The 19,494-nt window shown below is 37.8% G+C and overlaps 2 long non-coding RNA genes across 2 annotated transcripts in view; both read left to right on the top strand.

The window, feature by feature from the left end:
* The window catches only part of LOC309653140, an 803,279-nt gene that overhangs the window by 357,414 nt on the left and 426,371 nt on the right, over positions 1-19,494 (top strand). The window lies entirely within an intron of this gene.
* On the top strand, positions 1,605-19,446 carry LOC309653134. The gene is made up of 2 exons (XR_014259007.1): positions 1,605-6,667; positions 17,406-19,446. It is a non-coding gene; the product is annotated as an uncharacterized lncRNA (long non-coding RNA).

Below are 19,494 nucleotides of genomic sequence, written 5' to 3'. Positions count from 1 at the left end.
TCGGTGGCCAGGGCGAGGGATCTTACCCAGGCAGGAGGGAGCCAAGGTGGTGGCCATGGCATGAGAGCCTGCTCAGGTGGGAGGTGGCCAGAGTGGTGACCTGGGCATGCCAGCCTGCCCACGTGGGAGCCTCTCCTGGAACCTACAGTGTCAGGGGTCAGTGTGTGGGGAAAGAGGCTGCAATGGCAGCCCCACCTCTCCCTTTCATGCCAATTAACAATGGCACTTCACTTCTATAGCAGTCCGGGCTTCTTCTGCAAATACTCCCAGTTGCGGTGACACACACTCCAGCCCTTTCAGGCTGTTTTCACACAGCTAACAGCTGTCCTCTCCCCAGGTCTGTTCTCCAGCACCCAGCCCTCACCCACACCGGTGGATGTGTATCTCCGGCTGGGTCATGTAGGGCAGTGGCAGAGACAGTCTGTGTAGATCTCTTTCTGTCCTGCCTGTCACAAACTGTTTGTTGCACTATCCTCTGAGACTCTGAAGCTCCTTTTCTGTCATGCTAAGCTCCTCACCAGGGAAGGTGCTTCCTAGGGTGCAGGAACCCCTACTTTCGTTCAGCTCCCTCCCAGGGTCTCACAGGTCCCATTCCACTTCCTCTTTTTTTTTTTTCCTTTTGTCCTACCCAGCTATGTGGAGACCTTTCTTGTCCTTTCAGGTGTTTGAGGTCTTCTTATAGTGTTACGTAGGTGTTCGGTGAGAATTGTTCAATTTGTAGATGTATTCTTGATGTATTTGTGGGAGGAGGAGAGTTCCAAGTCTTACTACTCCACCATGTTTATTGGAGCCTCTTTCCTCATTCATTTTAATGACTATGTAGTTTTCCCATTAAGGAGAAAACATAATTTGTTTAACTATCCCCCTATTATATACATTCAGTTTGCCTCTATTTTTTCTTGGTACAAATATTGCTTTAAAGGAGACCTTCAAGATAGCAGAGGAATAAGACATGGCAATCACCTTCCTCCCCACAAATACATCAGAAATACATCTACATGTGGAACAACTCCTACAGAACACCTACTGGACACTGGCAGAAGACCTCAGACTTCCCAAAAGGCAAGAAACTCCTCATGTAGCTGGGTAGGGCAAATGAGAAAAGAAAAAAACAGAGACAAAAGAATAGGGACAGAACCTGCACCACTGGGAGGGAGCTGTGAAGGAGGAAAAGTTCCCACACACTAGGAAGCCCCTTCACTGGTGGAGATGGCAGGTGGCAAGGTGGAAGCTTCGGAGCCATGGAGGAGAGCGCAGCAACAGAGGTGCAGAGGGCAAAGTGGAGAGATTTCCACACAGAGGATTGGTGCTGACCAGCACTCACCAGACCAAGAGGCTTGTCTGCTCACCCATGGGGGTGGGCGGGGACTGGGAGCTGAGGCTCAGGCTTCAGAGGTCAGATCCCAGGGAGGACTGGGGTTGGCTGTGTGAACACAGCCTGAAGGGGGTTAGTGTGCCACAGCTAGCCTGGAGGGAGTCTGGGGAAAAGTCAGGAACTGCTTAAGAGGCAAGAGACCACTGTTTTGGGGTGCGCAAGGAAAGGGGATTCAAAACACCTCCTAAACGAGCTCCAGAGACAGGCGTGAGCGAAGGCTAACAGTGTGGACCACAGAGACGGGCATGAAACTCTAAGGCTGCTGCTGCAGTCACCAAGAAGCCTGTGTGTAAGCACAGGTCACTATCCACACCTTCCCTCCTGGGAGCCTGTGCAGCCCACCACTGCCAGGCACCCATGATCCAGGGACAACTTCCCTGGGAGAACACACAGTGCACATCAGGCAGTTGCAACGTCATGCTGACCTCTTCTGCCACAGGCTTTTCCCGCATTCCATACACCTCCTTCCCCCCGGTCTGAGTGAGCCAGAGCCCCTTAATCAACTGCTACTTTAACCCAATTCTGTCTGAGCAAAGAACAGACGTCCTCAGGCGACCGACATGCAGAGGTGGGGCCAAATCCAAAGGTGAACCCTAGGAGCTGTGGGAACAAAGAAAAGAAAGGAAAATCTCTCCCAGCAGCCTCAGTAGTGGGGAATTAAATCTCCACAATCAACCTGATGTACCCTGCATCTCTAGAATACCGGAATAGACAATGAATCATCCCAAAATTGAGGTGCTGGACTTTGGGAGGAACTGTTAACTTGGGGTTTGCTTTCTGCATCTAATTTGTTTCTGGTTTTAAGTTTACCTTAGTTTAGTATTTAGATTTTATCATCATTGGTAGATTTGTTTATTGATTTGGTTCCTCTCTTCCTTTTTTTTAATATATAGAAATATATATTTTTTTCCCTTTTCTCTTTGAGTGTGTATGTGTATATTTCTTTGTGTGATTTTGTCTGTATAGCTTGACTCTTACCACTTGTCCTAAGGTACTGTCTGTAGGTTTTATTTTTTGCTTTTTGTTTTTTTAGTATACTTTTTAGCAGTTATTATCATTGGTGTATTTGATTTTTGGTTTGGTTGCTCAATTCTTTCTTTCTTTCTTTTCTTTTTTCCTTTTTAAAATTACTTTTTAATTTTTAATTTTTACTAATTTGTCTTGTTTTTTATTTTAATAACTTTATTTTATTTTATTTTATTCTTTCTTTCTTTCTTATTTTCTCCCTTTTATTCTGAGCCTTGTGGCTGACAGGGTCTTGGTGCTCCAAGCGGGTGACAGGCCTGTGCCTCTGAGGTGTGAGAGCCAGGTTCTGGACATTGGTCCACCAGAGACGTCCCAGCTCCATATGACATCAAACAATGAAAGCTCTCACACAGATCTCCATCTCAACGCTAAGACCCAGCTCCACTCAATGACCAGCAATCTACAGTGTTGGACACCCTAAGCAAAACAACCAGCAAGACAGAAACACAATCCCACCCATTAGCAGAGAGGCTGCCTAAAATCATAGTAAGGTAACAAACACCCCAAAACACACCACCGGACACAGTCCCACAAACCAGGAAGACAAGATCCAGCCTCATACACTAGAACACAGGCACCAGTCCCCTCCACCAGGAAGTCTACACAACCTACTGAAACAACCTTAGGCACTGGGAGCAGACAGCACAAACAACGGGAACTATGACTGCATCCAGAGAAAAGGAGACCCCAAACACAGTAGTTAAGCAAAATAAGAAGACAGATAAACACACAGCAGATAGAGAGGCAAGATAAAAACCCACAAGACCAAAGAAATGAAGAGGTAATAGGAAATCTACCTGAAAAAGAATTCAGAGTAATGATAGTAAAGATGATTCAAAATCTTAGAAATAGAATGGAGAAAATACAAGAAACATTTAACAAGGAATTGGAAGAACTAAGGAGCAAACAAACAATGATGAACAACACAATAAATGATATTAAAAATTCTCTAGAAAGAATCAATAGAAGAAAAACTGAAGCAGAAGAAAGGATAAGTGACCTGGAAGATAAAATAGTGGAAATAATTACTGCAAAGCAGAATAAAGAAAAAAGAATGAAATGAATTGAGGACAGTCTCAGAGACCACTAAGACAACATTAAACACAGCAACATTTGAATTATAAGGGTCGCAGAAGAAGAAGAGTGGAAGAAAGGTACTGAGAAAATATTTGAAGGGATTATAGTTGTAAATTTCCCTAATATGGGAAAGGAAATAGTTAATCAAGTCCAGGAAACGCAGAGAGTCCCAAACAGGATAAATCCAAAGAGAAACAGGCCAAGACACATATTAACCAAAGTATCAAAAATCAAACACAAAGAAAAAATATTAAAAGCAGCAAGGGAAAAGCAACAAATAACATACATTGGAATCCCCATAAGGTTAACAGCTGATCGTTCAGCAGAAACTCTGCAAGCCAGAAGTAAATGGAAAGACATAATTAAAGTGATGAAAGGGAAGAACCTACAACGAAGATTACTCAACCCAGCAAAGATCTCATTCAGAGTCGATGCAGAAATTAAAACCTCTACAGACAAGCAAAAGCTGAGAGAGCTCAGCACCGCCAAACCAGCTTTACAACAAATGCTAAAGGAACTTCACTAGGCAGGAAACACAAGAGAAGGAAAAGACCTAGAATAACAAACCCAAAACAGTTAAGAAAATGGTAAAAGGAAAATACATATCTATAACTACCTTAAATGTTAAATGTATTAAATACTCTAACCAAAAGACATAGACCATCTGAATGGATATAAAAAAACAAGACCCATATATATGCTGATTACAAGAGACCCACTTCAGACCTAGGAAAACCTACAGACTGAAAGTGAAGGGAAGGAAAACGATATTCCATGCAAATGGAAATCAAAAGAAAGCTGGAGTAGCAATTCTCATATCTGACAAAATAGACTTTAAAATAAAGACTATTACAAGAGACAAAGGACACTACATAATGATCAAGGGATCAACCCAAGAAGAAGATATAACAATTGTAAATATTTATGCACCCAATATAGGAGCACATCAATGCATAAGGCAAATGTTAACAGCCAAAAAAGGGGAAATTGACAGTAACACAATCATAGTAGGGGACTTTAACACCCCACTTTCACCAATGGACAGATAATCCAAAATGAAAATAAATAAGGAAACACAAGCTTTAAATTATACATTAAACAAGATGGACTTAATTGATATTTATAGGACATTCCATTCAAAAACAACAGAATAGAGTTTCTTCTCAAGTGCTCATGGAACATTCTCCAGGATAGATCAAATCTTAAGTCACAAATAAAGCCTTGGTAATCTCAAGAAAACTGAAATCATATCAAATATCTTTCCGACCACATTGTTATGAGACTAGATATCAATTACAGGAAAAAAAATCTGTAAAAAATACAAACACATGAAGGCTAAACAATACAGTACTAAATAACCAAGAGATCACTGAAGAAATCAAAGAGGAAGTCAAAAAATACCTAGAAACAAATGACAATGAAACATGGAAACCCAATATCTATGGGATGAAGCAAAAGCAGTTCTAAGAGGGAAATTTATGGTAATACAATCCCACCTGAAGAAACAAGAAACATCTCAAATAAACAACTAACCTTACACCTAAAGCAATGAGAGAAAGAAGAACACAAAAATCCCAAAGTTAGCAGAAGGAAAGAAATCATAAAGATCAGATCAGAAATAAATGAAAAAGAAATGAAGGAAACAATAACAAAGATCAATAAAACTAAAAGCTGTTTCTTTGAGAAGATAAACAAAATTGATAAACCATTAGCCAGACTTATCAAGGAAAAAGGGGAGAAGACTCAATTCAATAGAATTAAAAATAAAAAAGGAGAAGTAACAAGTGACACTGCAGAAATACAAAGGAGCATGAGGGATTACGACAAGCAATTATATGGCAATAAAATGGAAACCTGGAAGAAATGGAAAATTCTTAGAAAAGCACAACCTTCTGAGACTGAACCAGGAAGAAATAGAAAATATAAACAGACCAATCACAAGCACTGAAATTGAGACTGTGATTAAAAATCTTCCAACCAACAAAAGCCCAGGACCAGATGGCTTCACAGGTGAATTCTATCAAAGCTTTAGAGAAGAGCTAACAGCTATCCTTCTCAAACTCTTCCAAAAATAGCTGAGGGAGGATCACTCTCAAACTCATTCTACAAGGCCACCAGTAACCTGATACCACAACAAGAAAAAGATGTCACAAAGAAAGAAAACTACAGGCCAATATCACTGATGAACATAGATGGCAAAATTCTCAACACAATACTAGCAAACAGAATCGAACAGTACATTAAAAGGATCATACACCATGATCAGGTGGGGTTTATTCCAGGAATGTAAGGATTCTTCAGTATATGCAAATCAATAAATGTGATACACCACATTAATAAATTGAAGAATAAAAACCATATGATCATCTCAATAGATGGAGAAAAAGCTTTCAAAAAAATTCAACACTGATTTATGATAAAAACCCTCCTGAAAATAGGCATAGAGGGAACTTATCTCAACATAATAAGGGCCATATATGGCAAACCCACAGCCAACATCGTTCTCAATGGGGAAAAACTGAAACCATTTCCTTTAAGCTCAGGAACAAGACATGTTAGTCCACTCTTACCACTATTATTCAACATAGTTTTGGAAGTTTTAGCCACAGCCATCAGAGAAGAAAAAGAAATAAAAGGAATCCAAATCAGAAAAGAAGAAGTAAAGCTGTCACTGTTTGCAGATGACATGATACTATACATAAAGAACCCTAAAGATGCTACCAGAAAATTACTAGAGCTCATCAATGAATTTGGTAAAGTAGCAGGATACAAAATTAATGAACAGAAATCTCTTGTATTCCTATACATTAATGATAAATAATTTGAAAGAGAAATTATGGAAACACTCCCATTTATCACTGCAACAAAAAGAATAAAATACCTAGGAATAAACCTACCTAAGGAGACAAAAGAACTTTATGCAGAAAATTATAAGACACTGATGAAAGAAATTAAAGACGATACAAACAGATGGAGAGATATACCATGTTCTTGGATTGGAAGAATCAACTTTGTGAAAATGACTATACTACCCAAAGCAATCTACAGATTCAATGTAATCCCTATGAAACTACTAATGGCATTTTTCCCAGAACTAGAACCAAAAATTTCACAATTTGTATGGAAAAATGAAAGATCCCGAATAGCCAAAGCTATCTTGAGAAAGAAAACCAGAGCTCGAGGAATCAGGTCCCTGTGTTCAGACTATACTACAAAACTACAGTAATCAAGACAGTAGGGTACTGGCACAAAAACAGAAATATAGGTAAATGGAACGGGTTAGAAAGCCCAGAGGTAAACCCATGCACATATGGTCACCTTATTTTTGATAAAGGAGGCAAGAATATACAATGGAGAAATGATAGCCTCTTCAATAAGCGGTGCTGGTAAAACTGGACACCTACATGTAAAAGAGTGAAATTAGAACACTCCCTAACACCATACACAAAAATAAACTCAAAATGGATTAAAAAACTAAATGTAAGGCCAGACATTATAAAACTCTTAGAGGAAAACATAGGCAGAACACTCTATGACATAAATCACAGCAAGATCCTTTTTGACCCACTTCCTAAAGCGGTGCAAATAAAAATAAAAATAAACAAATGGGACCTAATAAAATTTTAAAGCTTTTGCACAGCAAAGGAAATCATAAACAAGATGAAAAGGCAACCCTCAGAATGGGAGAAATTATTTGCCAATGAAGCAACTGACAAAGGATTAATCTCCAATATTTACAAGCAGCTCATGCAGCTCAGTATCAAAAAAACAAATGGCCCAATCCAAAAATGGGCAGAAGACCTAAATAGACATTTCTCCAAAGAAGATATACAGATTTCCAAAAAAAAACACATGAAAGGGTATTCAGCGTCACATATCATTAGAGAAATGCAAATCAAATCTACAATGAGGTATCACCTCACACCTGTCAGAATAGCCATCATCAAAAAATTTACAAACAATAAATGCTGGAGGGAGTGTGGAGAAAAGGATAACCTCTTGCCCTGTTGGTGTGAATGTAATTTGATACAGCCACTATGGAGAACAGTATGGACGTTCCATAAAAACCTAAAAATAGAACTACCATAAGACCCAGCAATCCCACTACTGGGCATATACGCTGAGAAAACCATAATTCCAAAATAGTCATGTTCCACAATATTCATTGCAGCACTACTTACAATAGCAGGACATGGAAGCCATCTAAGTGTCCATCAACAGATGCATGGGTAAAGAAGATGTGGGACATATATAACATGGAATATTACTCAGCCATAAAAAATGAAATTGAATTATTCATTGTGACGTGGATGGACTTAGAGTCTGTCATACAGTGAGAAGTAAATCAAAAGGTGACAAACAAATAGCGTATGCTAACACAAATATATGGAATTAAAAAAAAAGTTTCTGAATAACCTAAGGGCTGGACAGGAATAAAGATGCAGATGTAGAGAATGGACTTGAGGACACTGGGAGGGAGAAGGGTAAGTTGGGACGAAGTGAGAGAGTGGCATTGACATATATATACTACCAAATGTAAAATAGATAGCTAGTAGGAAGCAGCTGCATAGCACAGGGAGATCAGCTCACTGCTTTGTGACCACGTAGAGGGGTGAGATAGGGAGGGTGGGAGAGAGATGCAAGAGAGAGGAGATATGGGGTTATATGTACATGTATAGCTGATTCAGTTTGTTATAATGCAGAAAATAACATACCATTGTAAAGTAATTATACTCCAATAAAGATGTAATTAATTAATTAATTAATTTAAAAATAAATAAATAAATCTCTAAGTATTGGGGGGAAAAAACCATTTTTTCAAGATGTCTTTGAAAACCACTCATTTAAAAGTTTAGTTTACCATGGTTTTACCCTTACTCAATGAAAAATATGCAGCATGCAATGCAGACTTTTCTTTCTTCATATACAAATTGAGCATTTTTCTATTTTAAGCAGGTTGTAAGTTTATTTAGAAATAAATTTATTTTTGAGTACAGGTCATTATTTTGATTCCACTTCATTTTATTTGACTTCTCTTTAGCCATTTGTTTTGTTTTATTGGTCTCCAACTTTCCTTTTATATATATATATATATATATATATATATATATATATATATCCTGCTTTATGCTCTTATTTCAGTGGTTGCATGGAAATAAGTATTATAGAAATAGCATCGTATTTAACGTGATTGCCATTTTGGATTTATGCAGGCCACGCCAAGAAACCCTAACATCTCTTACTTATTTGCAATTGTGCCTTCACGAATCTATTCTAACATCAGGGATAGATATTGAGAACATATTCTGCCTCCTATTATTCTTGTTATCTACTAGCTGAGGCCATAAAAACTCACACCAGTGATAGTCAGTATGAGAAACTACTGTTGCATTTCTTCTCCTAAAAGTATTTGCATTTTTATCCCATACTTTCTGTAACTATTTTTGTCTACTCTCTTATGAGTACAATTCTAGATGCTGATTACCCGTCTGCCTCTCCAGGATGCAAGCCAAGGTTTACAGGGATTTAAATTTGGTGCCCTTGACCCTACATTTAATAATACAGTTTCTTAGCAAGATAGTGACATGATTCTAGGGGGTTTTGGGCAATTACACTGGTCTGGTAGCAGTATTCAAAATGGATGAGTGAATGTTTGTAGAAGGTAAGTGAGTTAAGAAGCTATTGTCCAGTTGGTGAGGACACAGATTGAATGATATAAAATAATAATAATATAAATTACAATAATAATCTATTTAAAGCTAAGGGGATTTATGGGAAAATTTCATTTAATCACTTTCTAGCTACCGCTACAACCCTAAGAAATAAATACAATTTATTTTCATTTTACAGATTAAAAAACAAAGGTTCAGAGAACTGAAGTAATCTTCCCAGGTGAATAACTAACTGGCAGAGGCCAGATTTACATCTCACACCCCAGAGCCTAGACACTTAACATCTTTACAACAAAATACTCTCTTCTAAAATTAGAAGAAAAGCCAAAACACAAGCATACACAGAAGCTTTCCACACCTTTTCTTTTATCTCTCTCAAGAAGTATCAAGTGTCTCTGATTCTCAAGTTATCTAACTAAAACCTAGAAAAATTAAACCTAGAAATAAAGATAAATACAAATTGAGTTGAGAACCACAGCATAACACCTGTGTGATCTTGGACACATTATTCAATCATTCTGTGCCTTGTTTTCTACATCTGTAAAATGGGAATAATAACAGTACTTATCTCATGGGGCTGCTGTAAGATTTATGATTAAATGAAGTAACGCATATAAATTACAAGAACAGTGACTTGCATATGGTGAGTGCTCAAAAAATGTTAGTAATTATTATTATTAAATACCTATGGTTTGGTAATAATATGAAGAAGTTTCTGAATGGATTTGAATTGCTTATGCAAAAAGAAATCTGCAGTGTTAAAAGAGCTGTGGAAAATAGAAATTAATAGTAACACTGAACAACAGATACACTGAGTATGCTATTTAATCCTTTTACATAAGCCACCCAACAAAAACACGGCTACCAAGGAGCCATTCAGAAACAAATGTCTTTTGCTATTTCATAAACACATTCTAAGTTTCCTGTGAAGTCCCCAAACTGTATTCTTACCACTCAGAGTTTCTAAATAAGAGGTGCATATATAACAAGCCAAGAAGGATCATTTTCTAAAAGTACTGGCAGAATTCTGGTGAGAATTTTTCATGTTTCAGTCTTAAGATCATCTATTCTTCAGTCCATCACTGAATAAACTTTGAGCTCTCTAAAAATTTTTCAAATTGTTATAAACAAATTCTAAAATAAATTTATGTTTAAAAAAAGTGTTCTCGGGGCTTCCCTGGTGGCACAGTGGTTGAGAATCTGCCTGCCAATGCAGGGGACACGGGTTTGAGCCCTGGTCTGGGAAGATCCCACATGCCGCGGAGCGACTAGGCCCGTGAGCCACAATTGCTGAGCCTGTGCGTCTGGAGCCTGTGCCCTGCAACAAGAGAGGCCGCGATGGTGAGAGGCCTGCGCACCGCGATGAAGAGTGGCCCCCACTTGCCGCAACTAGAGAAAGCCCTTGCACAGAAACGAAGACCCAACACAGCCATAAATAAATAAATAAATAAATAAATAAATAAATAAATAAATAAATAAATAAAATTTTAAAAAAACCATATTAAAAAAAAGTGTTCTCTATTACCAATCTCTGCTTGTTTTAAGGATTTTTATAAGGAACTGTGTACTGAAGTAACACAGCTCTCAGTTGTCACTGCTGTACGTTTGTTAAATATATGTTCATTAGTTGATACTGATTTTCAAGTGAAAATACAGCAGCTCATCCCTGATTAAGGAAGTAAGGTATTATACCAGGTCAGTGTTCAAAGACTGTACTAACAAGAATTGGATCTAGAACAGTCTTTGATCATTTTAAACATCTCTGTCTAGAACAACTACTCCTATGCAAGATTGTTTCTATTCATCTAGGAGTAAATATAAGTTAGAATTTGCCATATCTTATTATTTTAATTTTCCTTAATAGCTGAAGAAACATGCATTTAATGTAAAGGATAGATTTTAAAAATATTAGGACTTGATCATCTGGAGATGAGGGCAAAAGGAAATAAAATTAAAATTTATAAATTCATGGAAGATAGCAATTGTGTAAATTCAAACATCTTGATTAAATTCTGGTATGTTAATGTATTGGAAGTATCTTTAGAAATTGAGAGATCTCATTTTTCTTTAAGATATAGAATAAGAATCTACAACCTAGATTTTCAAAGAATTTTAGCTTCTGTAACTCATCTAACCTGTAGTCTCCATCCTACTGTGCAGCTAAAGACAGAGGGTTTAGTGGGATATCATTATTTCTGCCAAATAAAGGGATCCAAGTTTGTCTGAACTCCTACTATGTACCAGGCACAAAGTCTAAGTGCTTTACATATGTAATTCCTTTAATCCTCACAGTAACCTTATGAGGTAGGTACTATTATCACCCAGTTTTATAGATGAGGAAACTGAGGTACAGAGCATTTAAGTGATTTTTTTCCCGATGTTTACAGATGAACATGAAAAGCTGGCTCTTTTATGTTACCCTTTGGAGTACATTTTGAAGCTTTCAGGATTGTTCATTCCTTACAGTGCCAGCATCTGTGAAGAGAAACGCTTATGTGTTCTCATGGTGATGGGTGGGGACATTTGTAGGTACACACTGTCCACTGTCTTCTAGGTATTCACTGGTTTCTGATGTGATATGATTGACTGGTTTGATTTTGTCCCAAGGCATCAAAATGTTTTCAGCTGCCTAAGTGCATAAATGATGAATCGCAAGGTCTGTTCTGCTGCTGTTTCCAGTACGGGTGATGCCTAGTTGACACTGCAATCATGTGGCACTAGTAATGCTTTTGGGTACCCAAATTCATACTTTTTCCACAATATCTCAATATCAGGAAGGCTACAGAAACGTGTCTACCACCCTACTTCACCACTAGCAAGATATCCACCTCAAAGCTTCCTCATGGGATGACTTTGTCACACCAAGTAACTTATTCAAGGGGATAAGTGGGATGGGGGTCTAGAGTTTAAGTCTCAGTTTTCATCCATAGCCTTCTTTAGGCCCATGGGGCACTTGGACATCCCTGACATGCCAAACTTGTCTCCAAGGAAAACCAGCGTGATCTTTTCTCTCTCTTGTCCTTACCTTTCTGTACTATTATCCAATGTTCCCTTTCAGGCACTTTAGGTGCTATTGAATACTTTCCGTCCCTGACTGTGATGACCTTCTTGAACATTATATCTTCCTTCTTCCTAAGGTTGCATTTAACCTTTTTATTCCCAATGGCAATAATGGTGGAAAAATAATGGATTACAGAAAAGAGAAGCAAGTGGGAGTTACTTTAAAAATATTATCCTTATAAATTTGTACGTTTCACTGGATTAATATTGGCTACCTCGTCAAAGTATACAGTAGTGAGGAGGAGATGGCTTGAGAAAGAGGCATATTAACTTTTCTGTATAAATCTCTATGTAGTTTGACTTGTTATGGAAAACTTACTACTTTTGTAATTTTTAAAAGACAAAAATTATTTTTAAAAATAAACAAAATGTAGAGAAAAATTTATCAGGGAAAACAAGAAGAAATACTACTTAAAATGTCAAAGAGCAAACTTTTGGAATACTCAGAAAGCAGATACAGAATAAAATATAGATTTATGAAATTTTAAAATGTTTTTCATATATTCACATATAACAAGATCTGTAATAGGATATATATATATATATATATTATAGGCTGTGTCAGAACCAAGTTACAGGTCTAGCTTTGAGATTGATAAACTTCTGTTGGTGCTGTTGTCAGAGATAAACTCTTGCCATGAAAGGACTACCAATTAAGTTTGAATGGCATTTCTTAGTTTTATAAATGAATTTTCTATATCGCACTCAAAAAATTCCAAGTTGTGCCAGTTGTGAATTTCACCTTCAGGTGTGTTCATTTAAAATACGAAAACAAAGGTCCGAGAGATATAGGATAAAAGATACCTGATCCAGAGCAGGCATTGATGCAGAAGCAAAATTAGAAAGTGTGGTATTTTTGCAGCAATGTGAAGAAAGTGTTTCAAGTAGGAATGAATGATAAAATATGTCAAATGCTCCTGATATTCCAAGAGTTTTTTCAGGTCAAAAACGTGGTGCTGAGAACCTCATCTCTAAAAATCAAGCAGAGTATCTTCAAGCAAACACCCAAAAGGAAAGAAATCAAACAGAGCAGCTTGGACTAAAACCCCAAAGGAAAAAAAAAAAATCACGAACCTGTATCTGCTTGGCCTAGAGACCAATGACAACTTGATAAAATAAAATAGTTGCAGCCACACCAGCTCACATAGCTCACAGAATCATTGGACTGGTCCTGACATCAAAGTAAATCAACTTTTGTGAGATACCATCAATGATATAAGCTTTGAAGAAACTATGAGTTGAGTTTTGCAATTTTTATAACAGAATGCACACTATATGGACTATAGGTAACATTCCTGGGCCAAAAAAACATCAAAGACATGTAAAAATATATTCTTAAATAATGGCAATGGTTCCCAGGTTTTCGATTTATTGACCTAAAACAATAAAATAGCCAGTTATTTTACCAGCAAAATAGTATTATTTGGGAACAGCAAAGAATTGAAATTCAGAACAAGCTATCTATGGTGAACCACAGGTAAGTCCAAAGAGCAAAGCAGAGGAACTTTATTTTATAGAGGAGAAGAAAGAGTTGAGATGGGTTGTTATAAACAAATAGTCCATTGGAGGAAACTGGGAGTTCGAATCATAGTAGCTTTCCATTGGCTGAGTTGTGGCACTTTCTCATTGACTGGGCTGTTGCTGGACAAGTAGAAATTCTTCCTTCTTCCTGCTGGGAAGTAAAGCAGTAACCTTCTTCCTGTTGGAGATGCAGAGGTATGTCTCTTCATGTTGGATCTACAATTGACATCAAGTGGTAGGGCATGAGAGCTCCTCCTTCTGTCCTCCTGACATCATTTTAAATGAGTATTTCTGTTTATTAATTTTTACTGATCAAATATGTTTTCAAAATAACAAGTTGTAGCTTGATTTTACCTTATATATTTTACTATATAGAGTGTTTAAATAAAATCCAGAGCACTCATTAAATAATCACTATAGTAAAGAAGGGAAGGGAAAGCAGTAAAGAAGATGAAGAAACAGGAAGAGAAGGAGAAGGAGTTAGCTTCCTTCACATGAGTTTTACTTCAGTATTAGTAGAATGTCCAACCTGTCATTCCTGCTCAATTGGTTTGTTGTTGTTTTTAAGCTTCACCAATAGGAGTCATAGGCTGCAATTAATGCAGCTCTTCCAGCAACTTTTAGAATTCTTCACTTACATGATCATTCAATATGTATTATAAAAATAATAATAAGTTAATTACAAAATCATATCACAGAAAAGAACAACAATTATATAACACACTGCAGGGCTAAACGTATTTAGGGATCCTAGAAGAATAGTACTCTTCATGTAAAAGACTGCTTCTTCCGTATCTCCCTCTATTTTGCATCTAGAATCTAGAATCCTTTTCTGAATCTAAAATGGAACTACTAGCTTAGTGGAACGGCTTATATGTGGGAACTTCAATCCTTCTTATGAGGAATTCTGCTTTTCATGTATTTAAGAAAACCTGAAGTCTGGGCACAATAACCATTGACATGGTACTCACACAGAAGTGGAAGGTGGAATAGAGTCTGCTGGTCATATGGGAGTCGTAGAGGCCACCAAAGACCAGAATCATCAGGCTCCAGAGGAAAGTGCCCATGCAGCATTCCCCATGCTCCAGGCTGAAACAAGTGAGAGGGTCTTCAATTGGTATAATCACACTGGCTTTCCAGTTGGTGTGAATGTAGATCCTGTCAGAAATAAATTTCTCAGACCCAAACTACCAATAACAAAAAAAGGAGCCCCAGTCTTTAACTTCTTTCATATCAGGCAGTTTAACAATGGTTTCAAGACATCAGCGAAATTTCAGGCAGACCTATTTACTCAGCAAACCAAACTCTGAGGGAGTTTGGGTCCTTCCAGGTATGTATTTCCCAACCTCTTCAAATGTCTCATGTCCACTGTAAAATTTCTGACTGGCCTACCATTTAGTGGTAAACTTGGTGACGTAATTCACCCACTTATTCTGAAAGGAAAATGACTAATGATGTGTTCTACACACTGGTCAATACAGCATAAGGTGGAACACAGTGAGGGAACTGGACGCTAGATTTACTGAAGTCACAGAATCCCTGAACCTGCAGAAGTATCCCAATCTCTGCCCCACTACCATCACCTCAGAACTCTGGTGTGAAGATAAAACTCTAGTTTAATGTTAAATATTTCAAGACATTTATCAAACAAACATTTATTAAACATATACAAGGCAACAGACACTGTTTTAAAAAGGATAGGTGGGAAAAAAATTGAGCTCCTAACATCACAGAGTTTATGGTCTCAAAGAGACATAATTATACATGTCACTATAATACAAAGTAATGAGTGCTAAGATGAGGTAATCACAGGGTGTTCTGGAAGCATACGGCAAAGGCAGGAACCTAGGCCGAAAGTCACATGTAAGGCTTTCTGGTGTAGAAGCATCTAAACTCAGATTTAAAGAACAAGTAAGAAAGACAAGGGTGATAAGGGAAATTTAAATGGTAATGCTATTATCCTGTATATGAAATTGTCTACATAAAATTTAGCATTATATTTGAGGTCTAGTTTTGTGTTTATCAAAAATAACTTTTATTGTTTTTTATTACTACAAAATAATACATGCTTACACTGGAAAAAAAATGACAAATACATATGAGCAATAAGAATAGAACAAAAATCACCCATTAGTCCACAACCGTACACAATCTGTCATCACCTTGGTAAGACAACTACTTCCAAGTCCTTTTTAATATGCATATACATTAGTCTGAATTTTTAACAACAAAAATTTATTATGCTGGTCATATTGGTCGATATTCTGGTTTTTAATTTTCATTTAATAGTTCATGAACATCTTTATGCATCATTTAATATTCTTTTATGATCTTGTCTTTTAAAAAATACCAGTAAGTAGCAGCAATAAAAAAATAAATACAGGGGGGTTTTGGATTTTCTTTTGCTTTGGCGGATGTTCCAAAAGGGAATGATGGGGTAGATAAGCATTTGTTGGGAGATTCATTGTGTGCTTGCTGTTGCCCTTTCTTTTTTCCTCTCTTTTTAAATCTGGATAAATAAGGAAGAGAGAATAAAGCTGCCAATGCAAAGCAATGAATTTTGATTTTGCTTTCTTTTCTTTTTAAATAGCCAAGTATACATGGGGGGATCATATCTAAGAATTAAGAAGTTATTTTAAAACAGATGTGGCAGATAGGTGAAATCAGAATAGTTTAACATAACAACATAGGTTTCTTTCTGGTTGAAACCAAAAATAATAGAGAAAAGGTGGTCATCTTGTTATTTTTTTTAATTTAAAATGGGGATAGATGAAAATAAGGTTCCCATTTCTTTTCTGCTCTCTACAAAACTGAGATAATAACACCTTTCCTATCTAAATCATAGTGCTACTGAAACACAAGTCCATGTGCCCAACGCACAGTGAGGCCAAACAATACCAAAACGCCAGAGTTTGGAACAAACTCTTTGGAGCAAAGAGTTCAAACTTTCTTTGGAACAAAGAAAGGTTTATTGCAGGGCCATGCAAGGAGATGGGTGGCTCATGCCTTAAAAACTCCAAACTACCTGAAAGCTTTCAGCAAAGCCCTTTCATAGGAAAGGTGAGGGAGGGGCGTGGTTAGTTGTTGCAAACTTCTTGGTGTCAGATCATTTGTTCTCAAGGTCAAGTCAAAGTCAGGTAATAATGTTCCTATAAATCTCCACCAAACAAATATTAGTCTCTGTTCTGACAAGAAAGGGGAAGGTCCCAAGGCACAACTTTCACCCTTTGAAGTCCAGGTCTGGCTAAGAGAAGGGTGTCCCTGTCAGGGGTAGGGGTTACCCTGCCCCAGAGCATTCATCCAACACCCAATCTTGGTCCTCCCACCAGTGTCCAGGCCTGGCTGAAGAGGCAGATCTCAGTTGGTGGCTCCCTCAAGGCCAGGTCCCCAGACCCTGCCCAGCTGTCATTGCTGAGGGAGCCAGGCACGCTGCACCCAACTGGCCCACCGGCTCCTTAGGCCACCTAAACGGTGGGGGCCAGGTCTCCCAGACTGTATCCCATGCAGACTTCTGCTGCCATTAGGTTGCAGAGGCAGGAATGGGGGAGAGGTTCACTGCTAACTCAGGTCCTGGGCCCAGCCAGTGGGCAGACTTGGCAAAGGCTCTGGAGCCCTGCAGGTTCCCTGGGACCCTCCCACCAGTTCACCTGCTATCCCAAGCTGGAGGGCCCCAGGGAGAAGGCCAGGATCTGCTTCTTACCTCTCTCTCCACCTGACAAACAGCTCCCCCCCAACCATTGGCTCAATGCCCCTCTAACGGTCACTCATTGACAGTTGCTCACTTGGGGGCGGGACCCACTGCAGCACCAACCAGTGGCTGAATGGGGCCCACTGTGGTGCTGACCAATGGCTGAGCAGGACCTCTAATGCCACTCTAACCATCACACATTAATGGTTTCTGCAGTGCTCTATTCCAATAACATTGCTGTGAATCTCAATTAAAATTATGCATACGAATGATGTTTTGGTAAACTGCAAAATCCTATACAAATTATAGAATGTATTTTTTCCCTCCCACCTGCCTGTCCTAACTCCCATTCTTCTTTTCTTCCTGCCTCACAAAGAAATGCACTCAAAGCTGTAAGCAGCATAAATATAAGAATGATTAGGCAGCTATCAAGGAATGTTGGAGGAATGTAGCTCTCTGGGAATTTTAGAGAATTACTACAGAATTTGCAAACACCAAATTTTCTATGGTAGGAAGTCTTAAGCAGTAGATAGACAGACAGACAGATAGATGATAGAAACATGGATATAATGAAGATTAGAGGGGCAAAATGGTATTGATAAAATATGGTAAATATATTTCTGGGGAAGAAAAATAGAGAATCTTGTAAAAGTCAGTAAGTGAGACGACTTTTGAAGTGAATGGAGGTGACTCAGGGCTAAGGCATGGGAAGAGTGAAGAAAGTAACAGAGATGCAAAAGAAGTTGCTGCCATGGCTCTGTTTATCTCCATCTCTATAGTAACAGCCAGTATGTATCTCACTGAATGCATGCCTGGATCACTGCTAAATTTTAATGTGGATTACCTCCTAATGACAACCCTATGAGCAGGTAGTATTGCTATTCCCACTTTTCATATGAGGAAACCTAAGTTAAAGAGAATAAGAGAAATTTCCAAAGCCATATAATTAGTAGTGACAGGATCAGAATTTAAACCCAGGCACTCTGTGTTACTCTTAAGCTTACTCCAGGATCTATCACCTCAGTTCTAAAAGTGATTTTCTGGAACCAATCCTTCTAAATCTACCCTATAACTTTTCCTAAATATACTTTCATCATATCACTTACCTACAGGATGCTCTTAAGACTTATATCAGGACTAACCTCTGTTAGCTGTTTAACCTTTGCCTCTTGTAGGAGCCTACCCTCCATCTCTCACCATGTTTCCTACTTCTCTGACACATACAGTCTCCCACTTGAGTAAGGGCTTTGAGGAAGTAACTGTATATTGTATTTAAAAAGTTCGAGTTAATTCAATCATTTCATTTATAAGATTTAATCCCTCAGTTTTCTTCACATCAAACAGACCAAACCACCAGCAAATTGATAGAAGTTTTGAAATTTTCTTTTTTTTTAAAGTCACCTTCTATTAAACCTGGCAATTATTCATTAAGTATTATATGCATAGAACAAGATCTTGGCTGGGAATCCAAAGATGAATTCATGAATTCCAGAGGTCAAGCGATTTATAATGTAGATGAGAGGACAGATATGGACTATAAGAGTTAAGAAAAAGATCAACTGTTTAAAAAATGTGTTTTAATAATCAACATAGCTTTAGAAGTCTTAGCCATGGCAATCAGAGAAGAAAAAGAAATAAAAGGAATACAAATTGGAAAAGAAGCAGTAAAACTGTCACTGTTTGCAGGTGACATGATACTATACATAGAAAATCCTAAAGATGCTACCAGAAAAATTCTAGAGCTAATCAATGAATTTGGTAAAGTTTGCAGGATACAAAATTAATGCACAGAAATTTCTTGCACTCCTATACACTAACAATGAAAGATCAGAAAGAGTAATTAAGGAAACAATCCCATTCACCATTGCAACAACAACAACAACAATGCCTAGGAATAAACCTACCTAGGGAGGTAAAAGACCTGTACTCAGAAAATTATAAAACACTGATGAAAGAAATCAAAGATGACACAAACAGATGGAGACATATACCATGTTCTTGGATTGGAAGAATCAATATTGTGAAAATGACTGTATTATCCAAAGCAATCTACAGATTCAATGCAATTCCTATCA

This window comes from Balaenoptera physalus (genome assembly GCF_965194825.1).
Source record: "Balaenoptera physalus genome assembly, chromosome: X".
In the NCBI taxonomy this organism is placed as follows: Eukaryota; Metazoa; Chordata; class Mammalia; order Artiodactyla; family Balaenopteridae; genus Balaenoptera; species Balaenoptera physalus.
This window is presented reverse-complemented; position numbering and strand designations above follow the sequence as displayed.